This window comes from Bombina bombina, chromosome 1, assembly GCF_027579735.1.
Source record: "Bombina bombina isolate aBomBom1 chromosome 1, aBomBom1.pri, whole genome shotgun sequence".
In the NCBI taxonomy this organism is placed as follows: domain Eukaryota; kingdom Metazoa; phylum Chordata; class Amphibia; order Anura; family Bombinatoridae; genus Bombina; species Bombina bombina.
The window spans coordinates 1110809145-1110829082 of record NC_069499.1 but is presented as its reverse complement, the minus strand read 5'-3'; the positions used below and the strand labels follow the sequence as shown (position 1 = coordinate 1110829082).

The window sequence follows — 19938 nt, the reverse complement described above, 5'->3', positions numbered from 1 at the left end:
TGAGGAACTTTTGAGGTAAAATATCTTTCTTTTTTACATAGAGATGCTCAGGAGATATTTTCTAATCAGCTTTTTACAGCTATGCTGCATCACTTTCAAGTGTTTAAACATTTGGGTATAATGGCCCTTTAAGTAGTACTATTCTTGACAGTTTAATCCCTGTTACGTCCCCTATCAGGGGACATGTATATGGCATGGATTTTAGGAACCGGGAGATGGAAAAAGATGCTTGGTCGGTCCTCCTACTTCAAATTTGGGGCACTGCGCGTGCAATCTAATGTGCCACCAGATAGGAGTGGTGTGTTAAGTAGTACTATTCCTATCAGTTTAATCCCTGTTATGTGCCTTTTTTATTGGTTTGGTTTTTGAAGCCACAGTGCTGCACCAGAGGCCAGAACAATTAGGCATGTAGACATGCCTGAAAAATGAGGTATTGTTGCAGCCGCTGCTGTAGCAGCGGCCAGAAAAATTTATGTTTGTTTCCCAGGCAGAAAGTGCCCTAAAACATTGCGGCTTGAACCCTAGTTGGTGGCGGATAAGTCACTCAGGTCATAAGTCACTCAGGTCATCCGGCATTCAGAGATAAAATACAGCAGCGTGTGGACCATTTTTAGCCCAAGGCAGCTCATCTCATCAGGCCTTTTTAGTCGAATGTATTGCCCAATGTCAGTCCCTTCGGGATCCATCCCTCATTCATCTTAATAAAGGTGAGGTAATCTAGACTTTTTTGACCTAGGCAACTTCTCTTCTCAGTGACAATACCTCCTGCTGCACTGAAGGTCCTTTCTGACAGGACACTTGAAGCTGGGCAGGCCAGAAGTTCTATCGCAAATTGGGATAGCTCAGGCCACAGGTCAAGCCTGCACACCCAGTAGTCAAGGGGTTCATCGCTCCTCAGAGTGTCAAGATCTGCAGTTAAGGCGAGGTATCCTGCTACCTGTCGGTCGAGTCGTTCTCTGAGGGTGGACCCCGAAGGGCTGTGCCGATGCATAGGACTTAAAAAGCTCTGCATGTCCTCCATCAACAACACGTCTGTAAAGTGTCCTGTCCTTGCCGGCGTAGTCATGGGAGGAGGAGGATTACTTTCACCTCTTCCCCTGTTAGATTCCCGTTGTGCTGTGACATCACCCTTATATGCTGTGTAAAGCATAGTTTTTAATTTCTTTTGGAACTACTGCATCCTTTCCGACTTGCGGTAATTCGGTAACATTTCAGGCACTTTATGCTTATACCGGGGGTCTAGTAGCATGGACACCCAGTACAGGTCATTCTCCTTCAGCTTTTTTATACAAGGGTCCCTCAACAGGCACGACAGCATGAAAGACCCCATTTGCACAAGGTTGGATGCCGAGCTACTCATGTCCCGTTCCTCGTCCTCAGTGATCTCACTGAGGGTATCTTCTTCCCCCCAGCCACGTACAACACCACGGGTACCAGATAGGTGACAATGAGCACCCTGGGATGCCTGTTGTGGTTGGTCTTCCTCCTCCTCCTCAAAGCCACATTCCTCCTCTGACTCCTCTTCCTCACAATCCTCTTCCAGCATTGCCGCTGGTCCAGCAAGCGATGCTGATAAGGCGGTTTCTGGTGGTGATGGTGACCACAACTCTTCCTCTTCCTCTTCACGCTCATCTACGGCCTGATCCAGCACTCTTTGCAGGGCACGCTCCAGGAAGAAAACAAATGGTATGATGTCACTGATGGTGCCTTCGGTGCGACTGACTAGGTTTGTCACCTCCTCAAAAGGACGCATGAGCCTACAGGCATTGCGCATGAGCGCCAAGTAACTTGGCAAAAAAATTCCCAGCTCCACTGAGGCTGTCCTAGCACCCCGGTCATACAAATAGTCGTTAACGGCTTTTTCTTGTTGGAGCAGGCGGTCGAACATTAGGAGTGTTGAATTCCAACGTGTCGGGCTGTCGCAAATCAAGCGCCTCACTGGCATGTTGTTTCTCCGCTGGATATCTGAAAAGTGCGCCATGGCCGTGTAGGAACGCCTGAAATGGCCACACACCTTCCTGGCCTGCTTCAGGACGTCCTGTAAGCCTGGGTACTTATGCACAAAGCGTTGTACGATCAGATTACACACATGTGCCATGCACGGCACATGTATCAACTTGCCCAAATTCAATGCCGCCACCAAATTTCTTCCTTTGTCAGAAACCACTTTGCCGATCTCCAGTTGGTGCGGAGTCAGCCACTGATCCACCTGTGTGTTCAGGGTGGACAGGAGTGCTGGTCCAGTGTGACTCTCTGCTTTCAGGCAAGTCAACCCCAAGACGGCGTGACACTGCCGTATCCGGTATGTGGAATAGTACCTGTGGAGCTGGGGGGGGTGCCGTTGATGTGGAGCAAGACGCAGCAGCAGAAGAGGACTCAGCCGAGGAGGTTATGGAAGAGGATGGAGTAGGAGGAGTAGAGGAGGTGGCAGCAGGCCTGCCTGCAAGTCGTGGCGGTGTCACCAACTCCTCTGCAATGCCACGCATTCCATGCTTGGCAGCCGTCAGCAGGTTTACCCAATGCGCAGTGTAGGTGATATACCTGCCCTGACCATGCTTTGCAGACCAGGTATCAGTGGTCAGATGGACCCTTGCCTCAACACTGTGTGCCAGACATGCCATTACTTCCTTTTGCACAATCGAGTACAGGTTGGGGATTGCCTTTTGTCCAAAGAAATTTCGGCCGGGTACCTTCCACTGCGGTGTCCCAATAGCTACAAATTTTTTGAATGCCTCAGACTCCACCAGCTTGTATGGTAAAAGCTGCCGGGCTAAGAGTTCAGACAAGCCAGCTGTCAGACGCCGGGCAAGGGAGTGACTTTGTGACATTGGCTTCTTACGCTCAAACATGTCCTTGACAGACACCTGACTGTGGGCTGATGAGCAGGAACTGCTCAAGGCGAGAGACGGAGTGGCGGATGGTTGAGACGGGGCAAGGAGGACAGCAGTGGTTGACGTGGCTGAAGATGCTGGACCAGGAGGAGGATGGCGGCTTTGAGTTTGTGTGCTGCTTGTACTCATGTGTTGATCCCATAGGCGTTTGTGATGTGCGATCATGTGCCTTCGCAAAGCAGTTGTACCTAGGTGGGTGTTGGACTTCCCACGACTCAGTTTCTTTTGGCACAGGTTGCAAATGACATCGCTGTTGTCAGAGGCAGACACACAAAAAAATGCCACACTGCTGAGCTCTGCGATGACGGCATTCTGGTTGTGGCAACAGCATGCGTTGATTGGCGTGCTGTCTGGCTGACCCCGGGTGCCGATGCATGCTGTCTGACTGTGCCACTAGCTCTTTGCGACGACCTCCCCCTGCTTCCAACTCATCTCCTCCTCCTCCTCTCTGTCTCCCCATCTGAACTTTCCCCCTGTTCTTCTTCTCTTCTAGCGGGCACCCACGTGACATCCATGGATGCATCGTCATCATCAACCACTTCACTTGTATCTGACAACTCAACAAAGGAAGCAGCAGCGGGTACAACATCATTATCATAACACCGTACGTCCATGTCTGTAATGCTGCCTGACTGAGACATATCACTGTTATCTACATCCTCTGTCAATGATGGTTGCGCATCACTCATTTCTTCAAACTGATGTGTAAATAACTCCTCTGAGAGTTCAAGTGAAGCGGCTGTGGTGCTAGTGATGGTGGTGGTGGCAGGCGGGCGAGTGGTAACTTGAGAGGTACCCGAAGCTAAGCTGGAGGAGGATGGTGCGTCAAGGTTCCGATGATGTTTCACAGTCCAAAAAGTTTTTTTTTTTTTAAATGTACACTTACACTACTATTAAACAAGATATCAGTGGTGGCACTGGGCAAGTGGGCACAGTATATGCTGTGAGCCTGACACAAAAAAGCAAACTGATGTTTCACAGTCCAAAAAGTTTTTTGTTTTTTTAAATGTACACTTACACTACTATTAAACAAGATATGAGTGGTGGCACTGGGCAAGTGGGCACAGTATACGCTGTGAGCCTGACACAAAAAAGCAGACTGATGTTTCACAGTCCAAAAAGTTTTTTTTTTAAATGTACACTTACACTATTATTAAACAAGATATGAGTGGTGCCACTGGGCAAGTGGGCACAGTATACGCTGTGAGCCTGACACAAAAAAGCAGACTGATGTTTAACAGTCAAAAAAGTTTGTTGTTTTTTTAAATGTACACTTACACTACTATTAAACAAGATATGTGTGGTGGCACTGGGCAAGTGGGCACAGTACACGCTGTGAGCCTGACACAAAAAAGCAGACTGATGTTTCACAGTCCAAAAAGTTTTTTTTTTTTTTAAATGTACACTTACACTACTACTATTAAACAAGATATGAGTGGTGGCACTGGGCAAGTGGGCACAGTATACGGTGTGAGCCTGACACAAAAAAGCAGACTGATGTTTCACAGTCAAAAAAGTTTGTTGTTTTTTTAAATGTACACTTACACTACTATTAAACAAGATATGTGTGGTGGCACTGGGCAAGTGGGCACAGTATACGCTGTGAGCCTGACACAAAAAAGCAGACTGATGTTTCACAGTCCAAAAAGTTTTTTTTTTTTTTTAAATGTACACTTACACTACTATTACACAAGATATGAGTGGTGGCACTGGGCAAGTGGGCACAGTATATGCTGTGAGCCTGACACAAAAAAGCAGACTGATGTTTCACAGTCAACATTTTTTTTTTTTTTTTAAAGTACACTTACACTACTATTAAACAAGATATGAGTGGTGGCACTGGGCAAGTGGGCACAGTATACGCTGTGAGCCTGACACAAAAAAGCAGACTGATGTTTAACAGTCCAAAAAGTTTTTTTTTTAAAATGTACACTTACACTACTATTAAACAAGATATGAGTGGTGGCACTGGGCAAGTGGGCACAGTATACGCTGTGAGCCTGACACAAAAAAGCAGACTGATGTTTCACAGTCAAAAAAGTTTTTGTTTTTTTAAATGTACACTTACACTACTACTATTAAACAAGATATGAGTGGTGGCACTGGGCAAGTGGGCACAGTATACGCTGTGAGCCTGACACAAAAAAGCAAACTGATGTTTAACAGTCCAAAATTTTTTTATTTTTTTTTAAATGTACACTTACACTACTATTAAACAAGATATGAGTGGTGCCACTGGGCAAGTGGGCACAGTATACGCTGTGAGCCTGACACAAAAAAGCAGACTGATGTTTCACAGTCAAAAAAGTTTGTTGTTTTTTTAAATGTACACTTACACTACTATTAAACAAGATATGTGTGGTGGCACTGGGCAAGTGGGCACAGTATACGCTGTGAGCCTGACACAAAAAAGCAGACTGATGTTTCACAGTCCAAAAAGTTTTTGTTTTTTTTAAATGTACACTTACACTACTATTAAACAATATATGAGTGGTGGCACTGGGCAAGTGGGCACAGTATACGCTGTGAGCCTGACACAAAAAAGCAGACTGATGTTTCACAGTCAAAAAAGTTTTTTTTTTTTTAAATGTACACTTACACTACTATTAAACAAGATATGAGTGGTGGCACTGGGCAAGTGGGCACAGTATACGCTGTGAGCCTGACACAAAAAAGCAGACTGATGTTTAACAGTCCAAAAAGTTTTTTTTTTAAATGTACACTTACACTACTATTAAACAAGATATGAGTGGTGGCACTGGGCAAGTGGGCACAGTATACGCTGTGAGCCTGACACAAAAAAGCAGGCTGATGTTTCACAGTCAAAAAAGTTTTTGTTTTTTTTAAATGTACACTTACACTACTACTATTAAACAAGATATGAGTGGTGGCACTGGGCAAGTGGGCACAGTATACGCTGTGAGCCTGACACAAAAAAGCAAACTGATGTTTAACAGTCCAAAAATTTTTTATTTTTTTTTAAATGTACACTTACACTACTATTAAACAAGATATGAGTGGTGGCACTGGGCAAGTGGGCACAGTATACACTGTGAGCCTGACACAAAAAAGCAGACAGATGTTTCACAGTCCAAAAAGTTTTTTTTTTTTTAAATGTACACTTACACTACTATTAAAAAAGATATGAGTGGTGGCACTGGGCAAGTGGGCACAGTATACGCTGTGAACCTGACACAAAAAAGCAGACTGATGTTTCACAGTCAAAAAAGTTTTTTTTTTTAAATGTACACTTACACTACTATTAAACAAGATACGAGTGGTGGCACTGGGCAAGTGGGCACAGTATACGCTGTGAGCCTGATACAAAAAAGCAGACAGATGTTTCACAGTCAAAACATTTTTTTTTTTTTTAAATGTACACTTACACTACTATTAAACAAGATATGAGTGGTGGCACTGGGCAAGTGGGCACAGTATACGCTGTGAGCCTGACACAAAAAAGCAGACTGATGTTTCACAGTCAAAAATGTTTTGTTTTTTTAAATGTACACTTACACTACTATTAAACAAGATATGAGTGGTGGCACTGGGCAAGTGGGCACAGTATACGCTGTGAGCCTGATACAAAAAAGCAGACTGATGTTTCACAGTCAAAAAAGTTTCGTTTTTTTAAATTGACACTACTGTTACACCAGATATGAGTGGTGGCACGTCTGACCATCTCCAAGCCGTGTGTGTGGGGAATTATGGTCTAAAGATTAACAACATCCATTTTTACAAGTATATCAGATGGTTGTATGTCATTAAGACTACTGAATCTCTAAGATAAGAGGAGGTAGATTGAACCAAAGGCTGCAAGAAGTAATCAATGTATTCAGCCAGGGGCTAAAACAATGAACCCCTGGCCGAAACTATCGGACTCCCAGGGGGTAGCTCAAACATTTATGAATCTTAGGTAATAAATACAGTATTGGGCAAATTGGGTTATCTACTGTCAGATAGTGAAATACATCTTTATCTATAAAAGTAGAGTTCAAGGCCAAAGTAAAAAATGTGTCAACCTGGGTTTTAAACATGTTAGTAGGATTAAATGCTAATTTACGATAGGTAGACTCATCACTCAATTGCTGCAATGCCTCTGTCTGATACTGTGAATCATCTAACAGCACAATGGCTCCGCCCTTATCAGCAGGCCTAATCACAATGGTATTGTCATTCACAAGAGTTTTTAGAGCACTTCTCTCGTCTGTTGTTAGATTAAAAAGGAGATTGATTATTACTTGCATGCAGTGTATTTATCTAAGTATCACAAGCATAAATTCATACCACAGGGGTTTAGGATAAAAAACATACCGACCCTGGAGAGGACGAGCATGGAATTTTGCAAAAGGAGGTGCGGCATTTTAAATAAATGTTGGCACGACCTAATGCTATTGTTAAAACAGATATCTCCCTTATTAAGGATAAATTGCTACATATCCTCAGTGAAGACTCAGAGACAGATTGGCTTAACAAATTAACAACCCAAGTTGCCAAATATAAACAGGAATTACTTGAATTTAAAGGGACTCTGAACCCAAATTTTTACTTTCGTGATTCATATAGAGCATGCAATTTTAAGCAACTTTCTAATTTACTCCTATTATCAATTTTTCTTCGTTCTCTTGCTATCTTTATTTGAAAAAGAAGGCATCTAAGCTTTTTTTACTCTTTTTTTTTAGTTCAGTACTCTGGACAGCACTTTTTTATTGGTGGATGAATTTATCCACCAATCAGCAAGAACAAACCAGGTTGTTCACCAAAAATGGGCCGGCATCTAAACTTACATTCTTGCATTTCAAATAAAGATTCCAAGAGAATAAAGAAAATTTGATAATAGGAGTAAATTAGAAAGTTGCTTAAAATGTTATGCTCTATCTGAATCCCGAAAGAAATTTTTTTGGTTCAGTGTCCCTTTAAAAATAAAAAATATAACACTGTTGAACATGATTACAGGGAAAGAAAGGTATACAAATGGTTATATGGGAAACAGGACATGCCTTTTCAGAGAAGGGGGAGGTACAATAAGAATAGACGGGTGAACTTTAAGACAGTGGATAGCAGTGGGGGAGATTCCTCTGGGAGTGAAGCCATTAGCTCTCAACGTGTCACAACTGCTACTGGTGGAGTTAGCACTTGGTCTTCACAGAGACCCTCTTTACCTGCGGGGTCAGACACCGACACAATAGGAGGGGTGGTAGGAAACACCATAGTTACAACAAAGAATAGCACTGCCTGCAAACAGAAAAGCATAGTATACAACCTAAGCTCTCGTACCTTATCCGATGCAGAATATTCACTTTTGAATAAGGGCCTGTCATTTATCCCTACCCCGAAATGTGATGCCTTTGAGCTACAAGTTTACTTATTTCTCTTTCAACAGCAGTTAAAACTAAAAGATCACTTTCAGAATAGTCCAACTTATATACAGAAGCCTTTCAAAGTAGGGAGTACTTATGAGCCCACCAATACTCATATCTCTATAAAACATTCACTAGAATGTGTAACTCTGATATCAGTAAACAAAAAGTCTCTGAGTCTGCCACTTGGGATAATCTATCAGCAGACGAGAGAAGTGCTCTAAAAACTCTTATGGATGACAATACTATTGTGATTAGGCCCACTGATAAGGGCGGAGCCATTGTGCTGTTAGATTATTCACAGTATCAGACAGAGGCATTGCGACAATTGAGTGATGAGTCTACCTATCGTAAATTAGCATTTAATCCTACTAATATGTTTAAAATCCAGGTTGACAAATTTTTGACTTCGGCCTTGAACTCTAATTTTATAGATGAAGATGTATTTCACTATCTGACAGTAGATAACCCAATTTGCCCAATACTGTATTTATTACCTAAGATTCATAAATGTTTGAGCAAACCCCCTGGGCGTCCAATAGTTTTGGCCAGGGATTCATTGTTTCAGCCCCTGGCTGAATACATTGATTACTTCTTGCAGCCTGTGGTTCAATCTACCTCCTCTTATCTTAGAGATCCGGCTGAATTAATATCTCAACTGAGTAGTCTTAATGACATACAACCATCTGATATACTAGTAACAATGGATGTTGTTAATCTTTACACCATAATTCCCCACACACACGGCTTAGAGATGGTCAGACGTATTCTCAGTATACCGGCCCCCCTATTGAATTTTTGATCGAGCTGATGGAACTCTGTCTGGTTAAGAATTATTTTTGGTTTGAAAATACTTTTTTCCTTCAGACATTAGGCACTCCGATGGGGTCTAATATGGCCCCATCGTATGCCAATATTTATATGGCAATGTATGAACAAGAATATATCTTTCTCCCCAGGCAGAGCTCCATCAGGTTCTATCGTCGTCATATAGATGGCATTTCCTTGTTTGGAGTGGCAGTGCACTATCCTTATTAGATTGGTTTCACGAACTCAATTAATTAACTGTACGGTTTAAAATTGAGAGTGATATGGATAGGATACACTTCTTAGATGTAGAAATCTATAAAAAAAAAGACACAAGTGATGGTCTTAGACTATACCCCACATTATTCAGTAAGCCCGCTGATAAAAATTCACTGTTACATTTTGGTAGTTTTCACCCACAGTTTCAGAAGATAGGGGTTAGTTCCTCCCAACTCTTGTTTTTCGTACGCAATAACACCGAGGAGACCAATAAGAAAAAACAACTAGAGATCATGTCCAAACGTTTCCTGAAAAGGGGATACCCTGAGACCATCATTAAGGCACAATGGAGACAGCAGCTCTCCTCTCCCAACAATCTATCACCTCCAAAACACCTAAACCACTTGATAAACATCTAAACTTTATCACCACTTTTACACCAGCTTCAAAAGCAGTGCAGAGGATCATACAGCAGCATTGGCCTATACTTTATACGGATGCCAGTTTACCATTCGATGACATTCCTCCTCCATGATTAGTTTACAAAAGGTCGAGGAACTTGAGGAATCTGTTAGTGAAGACGGACCCCGTCAACAGCTATCAGAAGGATACATGGCTACCAGTGGGCAAGAAGGGATGTTTTCAGTGTGGCAATTGTTCTACCTGTAATGGAATGCTCACAGGAAACCGGTTTCATCATCCACATACGAATCAGATGTTTCAGATACGACATAGGCTGACTTGTACATCAGACCATGTCGTTTATATCATTATTTGCCCATGCCCCCAGTATTATATTGGTAAAACCATCACTACTTTCAGGGAGCGCCTGGCGAACCACAAGTCTGCAATTAGACTAGCCATTGAAAAATGCGGATCAGATCAACCAGTGGCACGCCACTTTCAGCAAGCTGGACATTTGATCTATACTATTAGGACTATTCTGATTGACCACATACCAAAGTCAAGACGTGGTGGTGATCGAGCCAAGGCATTAGTGAGGTTGGAATCAAGGTGGATACATAGGCTGGGAACTATTTCACATAATGGTTTCAACACTATGATCGATTATAGCTGTTTCTAAAAATAAGGACTGTTGGTCTCTTCTCCTCTTAGTTGTTTCTACCATACCCTTGGGGCACTTTGTGTTTAGCTCTTTTTTGTTTTTAAAGAATGAGGTTAGGGTTGTTAAGGTATCACAATTTGCGGCTTATTAGGTTATCCCCTGTAGGGGTGTGCTGTTATACGTTGTGTGTGTATCACTATTCATGTGACCAATGCCTCTGTGGGGGGCTGAAACGTTATGTGTTTGACACAATAAAGGTGTATGGAACAGTCTGTGGTGCCTGCTTATGTGTTGCGCAGTTGGGATCTTTGCCGAGTCCTGTTCAGCATACCGGTCTATATATATATATATATATATATATATACAAAACACGGAAGGGGACTGCACTCTCAGACTGGATTGGGTACACATTCCATGACCCTGCAACCTGCAGAGCCCTGGCCCCTGGGTGCTTACTGGCACTCACAGGAAGCTGTGCTGTCCCCAGAGTCACAGGCAGTTTACCCCAGACAGGCCTGGGTGCAAGGCCCATAGGGATAATTACAAAACAAATTAATACAACACACAGAGAATGTCGATCACTCACTCACGCAAAAATTGAAGGGTTAGTCACTGTATTTGGTCAAATGGGACAAGCCCAGGAAGCTGTGCTGTCCCCAGAGTCACAGACTGCCTGTGAGTGCCAGTGAGCACCTAGGGCTGAGCATGTTGCAGGGTCATGGGATTCCCAGTTTGTTGGATTGAGAGCTTGCATTGTGTGGTTGTTTTAGGGACCCAGGTTTTGGAAGGGACCTTGACAAGGTACCTGGGCTTGTCCCATTTAGCGAAATGCGGTAACTAACCCCTCCATTTTTGCTTTTAATCTTAGCTGAGAGCTTGTAAGTGAGTGCTGGACTTTCTCTGTGTGTTGTCTATATATAAATACATATATATATATCCTATATAATAAAAGGCCAAGTGTGTTTGTCCGAAGCTGTCATGCGCAGTAGAGACTGCGCACAAGGACAAACACACCTGGCCTTCCAACTGACCTGGTGTAGAGTGGTGGAGTGGGCGTGGCCGGGCGGGTGCGACATGGGCGTGGCCGCGGATGCAACGTGGATGTGGTCGGGCGTGACATGAGCGGGGCCGAGAGGGGGGATAGAGAGAGGGACAGCAAAAGAGAGAGGGGGAGAGAGACAGCAAAAGAGAGAGGGAGAGAGAGACCGCAAAAGAGAGGGGGGAGAGAGACACTAAGACAGCAAAAGAGAGAGGGAGAGAGACAGCAAAAGAGAGGGGGAGAAAGACAGCAAAAGATAGGAGGGAGAGAGACAGCAAAAGAGAGGGAGAGAAAGACAGCAAAAGAGAGGGGGAGAAAGACAGCAAAAGAGAGGGGGGAGAAAGACAGCAAAAGAGAGGGGGGAGAGAGACAGCAAAAGAGAGGGGGGAGAGAGACAGCAAAAGAGAGGAGGGAGAAAGACAGCAAAAGAGAGGGGGGAGAGAGACAGCAAAAAAGAGTGGGGAGAGTGCGCAAAAGAGAGGGGGGAGAGTGCGCAAAAGAGAGGGGGAGGGTGCGCAAAAGAGAGGGGGAGGGTGCGCAAAAGAGAGGGGGGAGAGTGCGCAAAAGAGAGGGGGGAGAGTGCGCAAAAGAGAGGGGGAGACTGCGCAAAAGAGAGGGGGAGACTGCGCAAAAGAGAGGGGGAGAGTGCGCAAAAGAGAGGGGGAGAGTGCGCAAAAGAGAGGGGGAAAGAGCACAAAAGAGAGGGGGGAGAGAGCGCAAAAGAGAGGGGGAGAGAGACAACAAAAGAAAGGGAGGAGAGAGACAGCATAAGAGAGGGGGGAGAGAGACAGCAAAAGAGAGGGGGGAGAGAGACAGCAACAGAGAGGAGGGAGAGAGACATCAAAAGAGAGGGGAGAGAGAGACCGTAAAAAAAAGAGGAGGGAGAGAGACAGCAAAAGAGAGGGGGGAGAGAGAGCAAAAGAGAGGGTGGAGAGTGCGCAAAAGAGAGGTGGAGAGTGCGCAAAAGAGAGGGGGGAGAGTGCGCAAAAGAGGGGGGGAGAGTGCGCAAAAGAGAGGGGGGAGAGTGCGCAAAATAGAGGGGGAGGGTGCGCAAAAGAGAGGGGGGAGGGTGCGCAAAGAGAGGGGGAGAGTGTGTGCAAAAGAGAGGGGGAGAGTGCGCAAATAGAGGGGGTAGAGTGCGCAAAAGAGAGGGGGAGAGTGCACAAAAGAGAGGGGGAGAGTGTGCAAAAGAGAGGGGAAAGAGAGCGCAAAAGAGAGGGGGGAAAGAGCGCAAAAGGAGGGGGGAGAGAGTGCAAAAGAGAGGGGGGAGAGAGCACAAAAGAGAGGGGGAGAGAGCGCAAAAGAGAGGGGGGAGAGAGACAACAAATGAAAGGAGGGAGAGAGAGAGACAGCAAAAGAGAGGGGGGAGAGAGACAGCAAAAGAGAGGGGGGAGAGAGACAGCAAAAGAGAGGAGAGAGAGACAGCAAAAGAGAGGGGGAGAGAGACAGCAAAAGAGAGGGGGGAGAGAGACAGCAAAAGAGTGGAGGGAGAGAGACAGCAAAAAAGAGGGGGGAAAGAGACAGCAAAAGAGAGGGGGGAGAGAGACAGCAAAAGAGAGGGGGAGAGAGACAGCAAAAGAGAGGGGGGAGAGAGACAGCAAAAGAGGGAGGAGAGAGCACAAAAGAGAGGGGGAGAGAGCACAAAAGAGAGGGGGAGAGAGCGCAAAAGAGAGGGGGGAGAGAGCGCAAAAGAGAGGGGGAAGAGTGCGCAAAAGAGAGGGGGGAGTGCGCAAAAGAGAGGGGGGAGAGTGCACAAAAGAGAGGGGGGAGAGTACGCAAAAGAGAGGGGGAGAGAGCGCAAAAGAGAGGGGGAGGGAGAGTGTGCAAAAGAGAGGGGGAGAGAGCACAAAAGAGAGGGAGAGAGAACACAAAAGAGAGGGGGAGAGAGCGCAAAAGAGAGGGAGAGAGACAGCAAAAGAGAGGAGAGAGAGAGCAAACGAGAGGAGAGAGAGAGCAAACGAGAGGAGAGAGAGAGCAAACGAGAGGAGAGAGAGCAAACGAGAGGGGGGAAGAGAGAGAGCAAAAGAGAGGGAGAGAGATAGCAAAAGAGGGGGAGAGAGAGAGAGCAAAAGAGAGGGAGAGAGACAGAAAAAGAGGGGGAGAGAGAGCAAAAGAGAGGGGGGGAGAGAGAGCAAAAGAGAGGGGAGAGAGAGAGAGCAAAAGAGAGGGGGGAGAAAGAGAGCAAAAGAGAGGGGGAGAGAGAGAGCAAAAGAGAGGGGGGAGAGAGAGAGGGGGAGAGAGAGAGCAAAAGAGAGGAGGGAGAAAGAGAGCAAAAGAGAGGGGGGAGAAAGAGAGCAAAAGAGAGGGGGAGAGAGAGCAAAAGAGAGGGGGAAGAGAGAGCAAAAGAGAGGGTGGAGAGAGAGAGCAAAAGAGAGGGGGGAGAAAGAGAGCAAAAGAGAGGGGGAGAGAGAGAGCAAAAGAGAGGGGGAGAGAGAGAGCAAAAGAGAGGGGGAGAGAGAGCAAAAGAGAGGGGGGAGAGAGAGCAAAAGAGAGGGTGGAGAGAGAGAGCAAAAGAGAGGGTGGAGAGAGAGAGAGTAAAAGAGAGGGTGGAGAGAGAGAGCAAAAGAGAGGGGGGAGAGAGAGAGCAAAAGAGAGGGGGAAGAGAGAGCAAAAGAGAGGGTGGAGAGAGAGAGCAAAAGAGAGGGGGGAGAGAGAGAGTAAAAGAGAGGGGAGAGAGAGAGAGCAAAAGAGAGGGGAGAAAGAGAGAACAAAAGAGAGGGGGATAGAGAGAGAGCAAGGGGTGGGACCGCTGTACTGCAAAAAATGGCCCGTGTACACGGGCTTTAGGGCTAGTATATATATACTGTGTTTATGCACCTTTGAGCCCTTCCCAGTCAAACACCTTCATATATAAAATATCCCTTTTAAGCAAAATGAAGTTATTTTTGTTATTTTTTAAATAGCAATACTTAAAATACCTATGCTCTTTACTTAGAAAACAAATCTGATGAATCTGAATCATGAAAGTTAACTTTTGACTTTAGTGTCCCTTTATGAGCTTCCTTAATTTCTGTGGGAGCCAGCTCGCCACTTGCTGGGTCTTTTAAGAATCGAGTGGTCTACGAATGTTAAGATTGGTGTAGTAGTTTGACTCCATGCTGACAAACTTTAGAGAATCAGGCTGCACCCGTATGTATTGCATTAAGGCACAGTTGCAAACACTTAAAGGGACATGAAACCCAAATTTTCATGGTGTTTAAATAGTGCTTTTTTATATGCATCATATGTATGGGTTGTAAAGTTATTTCTAGATTCTCTATACAATGTGAATGGGATGTCTTTAGATCCCTATAATAAAGAACTACCTGTCGGCTAGATTACAAGTTTTGCGGTACAGCTATACCACTGAAAAATTGGCCATTGCGCGTGGAACGCATATTACGATACAGATACACGGTGGTATAACTATACCGCAAGCATTTTAGCCTGTAACGCAGCGTCTATTCCACACTCAAAAATATGACGTTTGAGTGCAGGATTTTCCATAGCGCCTTTTTACAGGTTGTGTGTTCTGGCTAAATGCTTTGCGTTACAGCCTATACCGACACAATCCATTCCGCCATCTGAGAGCAGTAGTTATGGATTTTGTGAAACAAAAATGTTTCACAAAACTCATAACTAAAATGTTACAAAGTACACTTACACCCATAAACTACCTATTAATGCCTAAACCGCCGCCCTCCCGCATCGCAAACACTATATTAAATGTATTAACCCCTAATCTGCCGCCCACCCACATTGCGACTATTAAATAAACCCATTAACCCCTAAATCGCAGGCCCAACACATCGCCAACACTATAATAAAGTATTAACCCCTTAACCGCTAGTCCCCACATCGTAACTACTAAACTAAACCTATTAAACGTTAAACGGCCTGCCCCCCACATCACAAAACACTAAATTAAACTATTAACCCCTAAACCTAACACCCTCTATTTTTAAATTAAAATTACAATATAACTATCTTTAAATAAATAAAATCTTACCTGTGAAATAAAAAAAAAATAAGATTAAACTATAAATTAACCTAACATAACTATTCTAATAAAATGAAAAAAACTACCAATTACATGATTACATGATTCTTCAAATTTAAATCAGCCAATAGGATGAGAGCTTCTGAAATCCTATTGGCTGTTCAAATCAGCCAATAGGAATGCAAGATACGCCATTTTGAAACAGGTACCTTGCATTCAACTTCAGTGTACGGCAGTGATCGTATGAAGAGGACGCTCCTCGCAGGATGTCATCGCCGTCCAGGATAGCTCTGCTCTGCGCTGCCGGGATGAATATAGAAGACGTCCCTGAGATGGATGAAGGTGTCGCCACCTGGAGGAAAACTTCTCGCCGCCTAGATGAGGATAGATGACCGGACTTCAGGAACCATGAGTAAATTTTCTAGGGTTAGTGTTAGGTTTATTTTTTATTTTTTTAGGTGTTTTTTTTTTAGATTAGGGCTTTAATGGGCAGTGTAAAACAGCTGAATGCCCTTTAAAGGGCAGTATAAAAGTGTTGAATGCCCATACAAATGCCCCTTTAGGGGTAATGGGTAGCTTAGGGTTTTTTTAGACTTTTTTTTTAGAGGTTATTTATTTTGAGGGGTTGGTTGGGTGGTGGGTTTTACTGTTGGGGGGGACTTTATATATTTTTTCTAGGTAAAAGCTGTTTAACTTAGGGCAATAAGATCATATTATTGCGAGATGTTTATCCCAATCTTATTAGAAGCTATGTAAGTATATTTGGCAGACAGAAGCATATACAAATATGCCATGAAAGAGTGGACTTAAGTGGTTGGATGTGCACCAATATTTTTTGTTGTTTTGTAATTGTTTTGGTCACTTTGGTAGCACTCCCACAATGTGTGTGTTAAGATTAAACAGTCCTTTTGTGGTGTGCTTAACCAAAAAACCCTTTTGTTGTATAACTTAGGGCAATGCCCTACAAAAGGTCCTTTTAAGGGCTATTGGTAGTTTATTGTAGGCTAGGGGGTGTTTTTATTTTTGGGGGCTTTTTTATTTTTATAGGGCTATTAGATTAGGTGTTATTGTTTTTATTTTTGATAATTTAATTTATTATTTTTTGTAATCTTAGAGTTTTTTTTATTTTTTAGAATTTCAGTGTTTATTGTTTTTTGTAATCTTAGATTTTTTAAATTTTTTCGTAGTATTATTTTTTTTTTAATTTGTAATTTAGGTTTTTAATTTTTTCGTTATTTTAGGTTTTTTTAATCATGTAATTTAGGATTTTTAATTGGTAGTTTTTTTTTAATTTTATTAGAATAGTTATGTTAGGTTTATTTATAGTTTAATCTTAGTTTTTTTTATTTCACAGGTAAAATTTTATTTATTTAAAGATAGTTATATTGTAATTTGAATTTAAAGTTACGGGGGGTTTGATTTAGGGGTTAATAGTTTAATTTAGTGTTTTACGATGTCGGGGAGCTGCGAATTAGGGGTTAATAACTTTATTTAGCATCTGCAATGTCGGGGAGCGGCGGATTAGGGGTTAATAACTTTATTTAAGTGTAGATGATGTGGGGGCGGCGGATTAGGGGTGTTTAGACTTGGGGTTTGTGTTAGGTTTAAACGTAACTTTCTTTCCCCCATACACATCAATGGGGTTGTGTTACGGCGATTTGTCATTCCGCGATCGCAGGTGTTAGTTTTTTTCTAACACTTTCTCCCCATTGATGTCTATCGGAGAAAGCATGCACAAGCACGTAAACTCAGCCCTTGGCTTTTGTGCTGTATGTAGCTTAACGCACCATGCAGCACAGCAAAAGGAGGTTTTTCAGTATCTCGTAATGGCAGCGCTATGCAATAACGCAATTTTTTGGGCGTTATTTTCACACCCTGTTTAGCGCAAACCTCGTAATCTTGGTATGTGTGAGTAAAGGTTCTAAGTGAAAGAAAACCAGCTGTTTTTGAAATTCAGGATTTTACAGGACATTAGGGGCTGTAGCACTAATAAGCAATGCACATATTTCTAATGCATATTTTTATTGTAGTTGCCTTAGTAATGCATTAAAACAGGAGAGTAATTTATAGGGCTAGCTTTATGGTTGCTGTCCGGAATTCAGTGAACAAGTAGTCAAATAGCTTAGGGACTTATTTAGATTGGTCCTGTCTAGTGTTCTGGGGATTTGGAGTTATTAAAGGGACTTGGGTTATCATCTTGGGGCCTAGTTATCAAGCCGTCAACATAAAATACGCTGGAATTCCGCAGCGTATTTGTGGCGAGGCTGATTCGCCTTAGTTATCAAAGGCTAGAGACCGGCAAAAGTAGAATTTTGTGACGTAAGCTTCGATCCGCCGGACTCAGTCCGACACAGATCGATTCTTACGTCACTCCAGATGTTCCGCACACAAGTGCGGAACAATCTGACTACTTTTGCTAGTTATCAAAAAACTAGCAGGTACACTCGGCACTTTTCCGGCCCAGCGTACCTGGTTTTCAATCCGCCGCCCTGGAAGCGGCGGATCCCATAGGAATCAATGGGAGTCTGACCATAGCGAAAGTACAAGTTCGCTGCTGCCAGACATCCCATTGATTTCTATGGGAGCTGTCTACACCTAACACCCTAACATGTACCCCGAGTCTAAACACCCCTAAGCTGTCCCCCCTACATCGCCGCAACTAAATAAAGTTATTACCCCCTAAACCGCCACTCCCGGAGCCCACTGCCACTATAATAAAATTATTAACCCCTAAACCGCCGCTCCCTGACCCCGCCGCAACTATAATAAATGTATTAATCCCTAAACCGCCGCTCCCGGACACCGCCGCAACCTACATTATACCTAGTAACCCCTATCCCGCCCTCTATAATAAAGTTATTAACCCCTATCCTGCTGATCCCGCACCTCGCCGCAACTAAATAAATAGTTTAACCCCTAAACCGCCGCTCCCGAACCCTGCCTTAACCTATATTAAATTTATTAACCCCTAATCTGCCCCCCCTACACCGTCGCCACCTATAATAAATTTATTAACCCCTATCCTGCCCCCCACTACACCACCGCCACTGTAATAAATTTATTAACCCCTAAACCTAAGTCTAACACTAACCCTAACACCCCCCTAACTTAAATATTAATTAAATAAATCTAAATAATATTTCTATTATTAACTAAATTAATCCTATTTAAAACTAAATACTTACCTGTAAAATAAACCCTAATATAGCTACAATATAAATAATAATTATATTGTAGCTATCTTAGGATTTATTTTACAGGTAACTTTCCATTTATTTTAACTAGGTACAATAGTTATTAAATAGTTATTAACTATTTAATAGCTACCTAGCTAAAATAAAGAGAAATTTACCTGTAAAATAAAAACTAACCTAAGTTACAATTACACCTAACACTAAACTATACTTTAATAAATTATTCCTATTTAAAACTAAATACTTACCTGTAAAATAAACCCTAAGATAGCTACAATGTAATTAATAATTACATTGTAGCTATTTTAGGATTTATATTTATTTTACAGGTAACTTTGTATTTATTTTAGCTAGTTAGAATAGTTATTAAATAGTTATTAACTATTTAATAACTACCTAGCTAAAAGAAATACAAAATTACCTGTAAAATAAATCCTAACCTAAGTTACAATTAAACCTAACACTACACTATCATTAAATTAATTAAATAAATTTACTACAAATAACTACAATTAAATACAATTACATAAACTAACTAAAGTACAAAAAATAAAAAAAGCTAAGTTACAAAAAAAATAGGTCACAAACATTTAAAAAATATTACAACAATTTTAAGCTAATTACACCTAATCTAAGCCCCCTAATAAAATAACAAAGCCCCCCAAAATAAAAAAATTCCCTACCCTATTCTACATTAAAAAAGTTCAAAGCTCTTTTACCTTACCAGCCCTTAAAAGGGCCTTTTGTGGGGCATGCCCCAAAGAAAACTGCTCTTTTGCATGTAAAAGAAAAATACAACCCCCCCAACATTAAAACCCACCACCCACATACCCCTAATCTAACACAAACCCCCTTAAAATAACCTAACACTAATCCCCTGAAGATCATCCTACCTTTAGTCGTCTTCACTCAGCCGAGCCACCGATGGAACTGAAGAGGAGATCCGGAGCGGCAGAAGTTATCCTCCAAGGGGCGCTGAAGAAATCTTCCATCCGATGAAGTGATCCTCCAGTCGGCGCTGAAGAAGTCCATCCGGGCGATGTCATCTTCCAAGCAGCGCTGAAGAAGTCTTCTATCCGGGCGATGTCATCTTCCATGCGGGGTCTACAATCTTCAATCTTCATCCCGCCGACGCGGAACATCCTTCCTCCGACGAATGAAGGCTCCTTTAAGGGACATCATCCAAGATGGCGTCCCTTCAATTCTGATTGGCTGATAGGATTCTATCAGCCAATCGGAATTAAGGTAGGAAAAATCTGATTGGCTAATTGAATCAGCCAATCAGATTGAAGTTCAATCCGATTGGCTGATCCAATCAGCTAATGAGATTGAGCTCGCATTCTATTGGCTGTTCCGATCAGCCAATAGAATGCGAGCTCAATC

The 19938-nt window shown here is 43.0% G+C and overlaps 1 protein-coding gene across 1 annotated transcript in view; it reads left to right on the top strand.

The window, feature by feature from the left end:
- The window catches only part of GPR179 (G protein-coupled receptor 179), a 159890-nt gene that overhangs the window by 32503 nt on the left and 107449 nt on the right, over positions 1-19938 (top strand). The window lies entirely within an intron of this gene.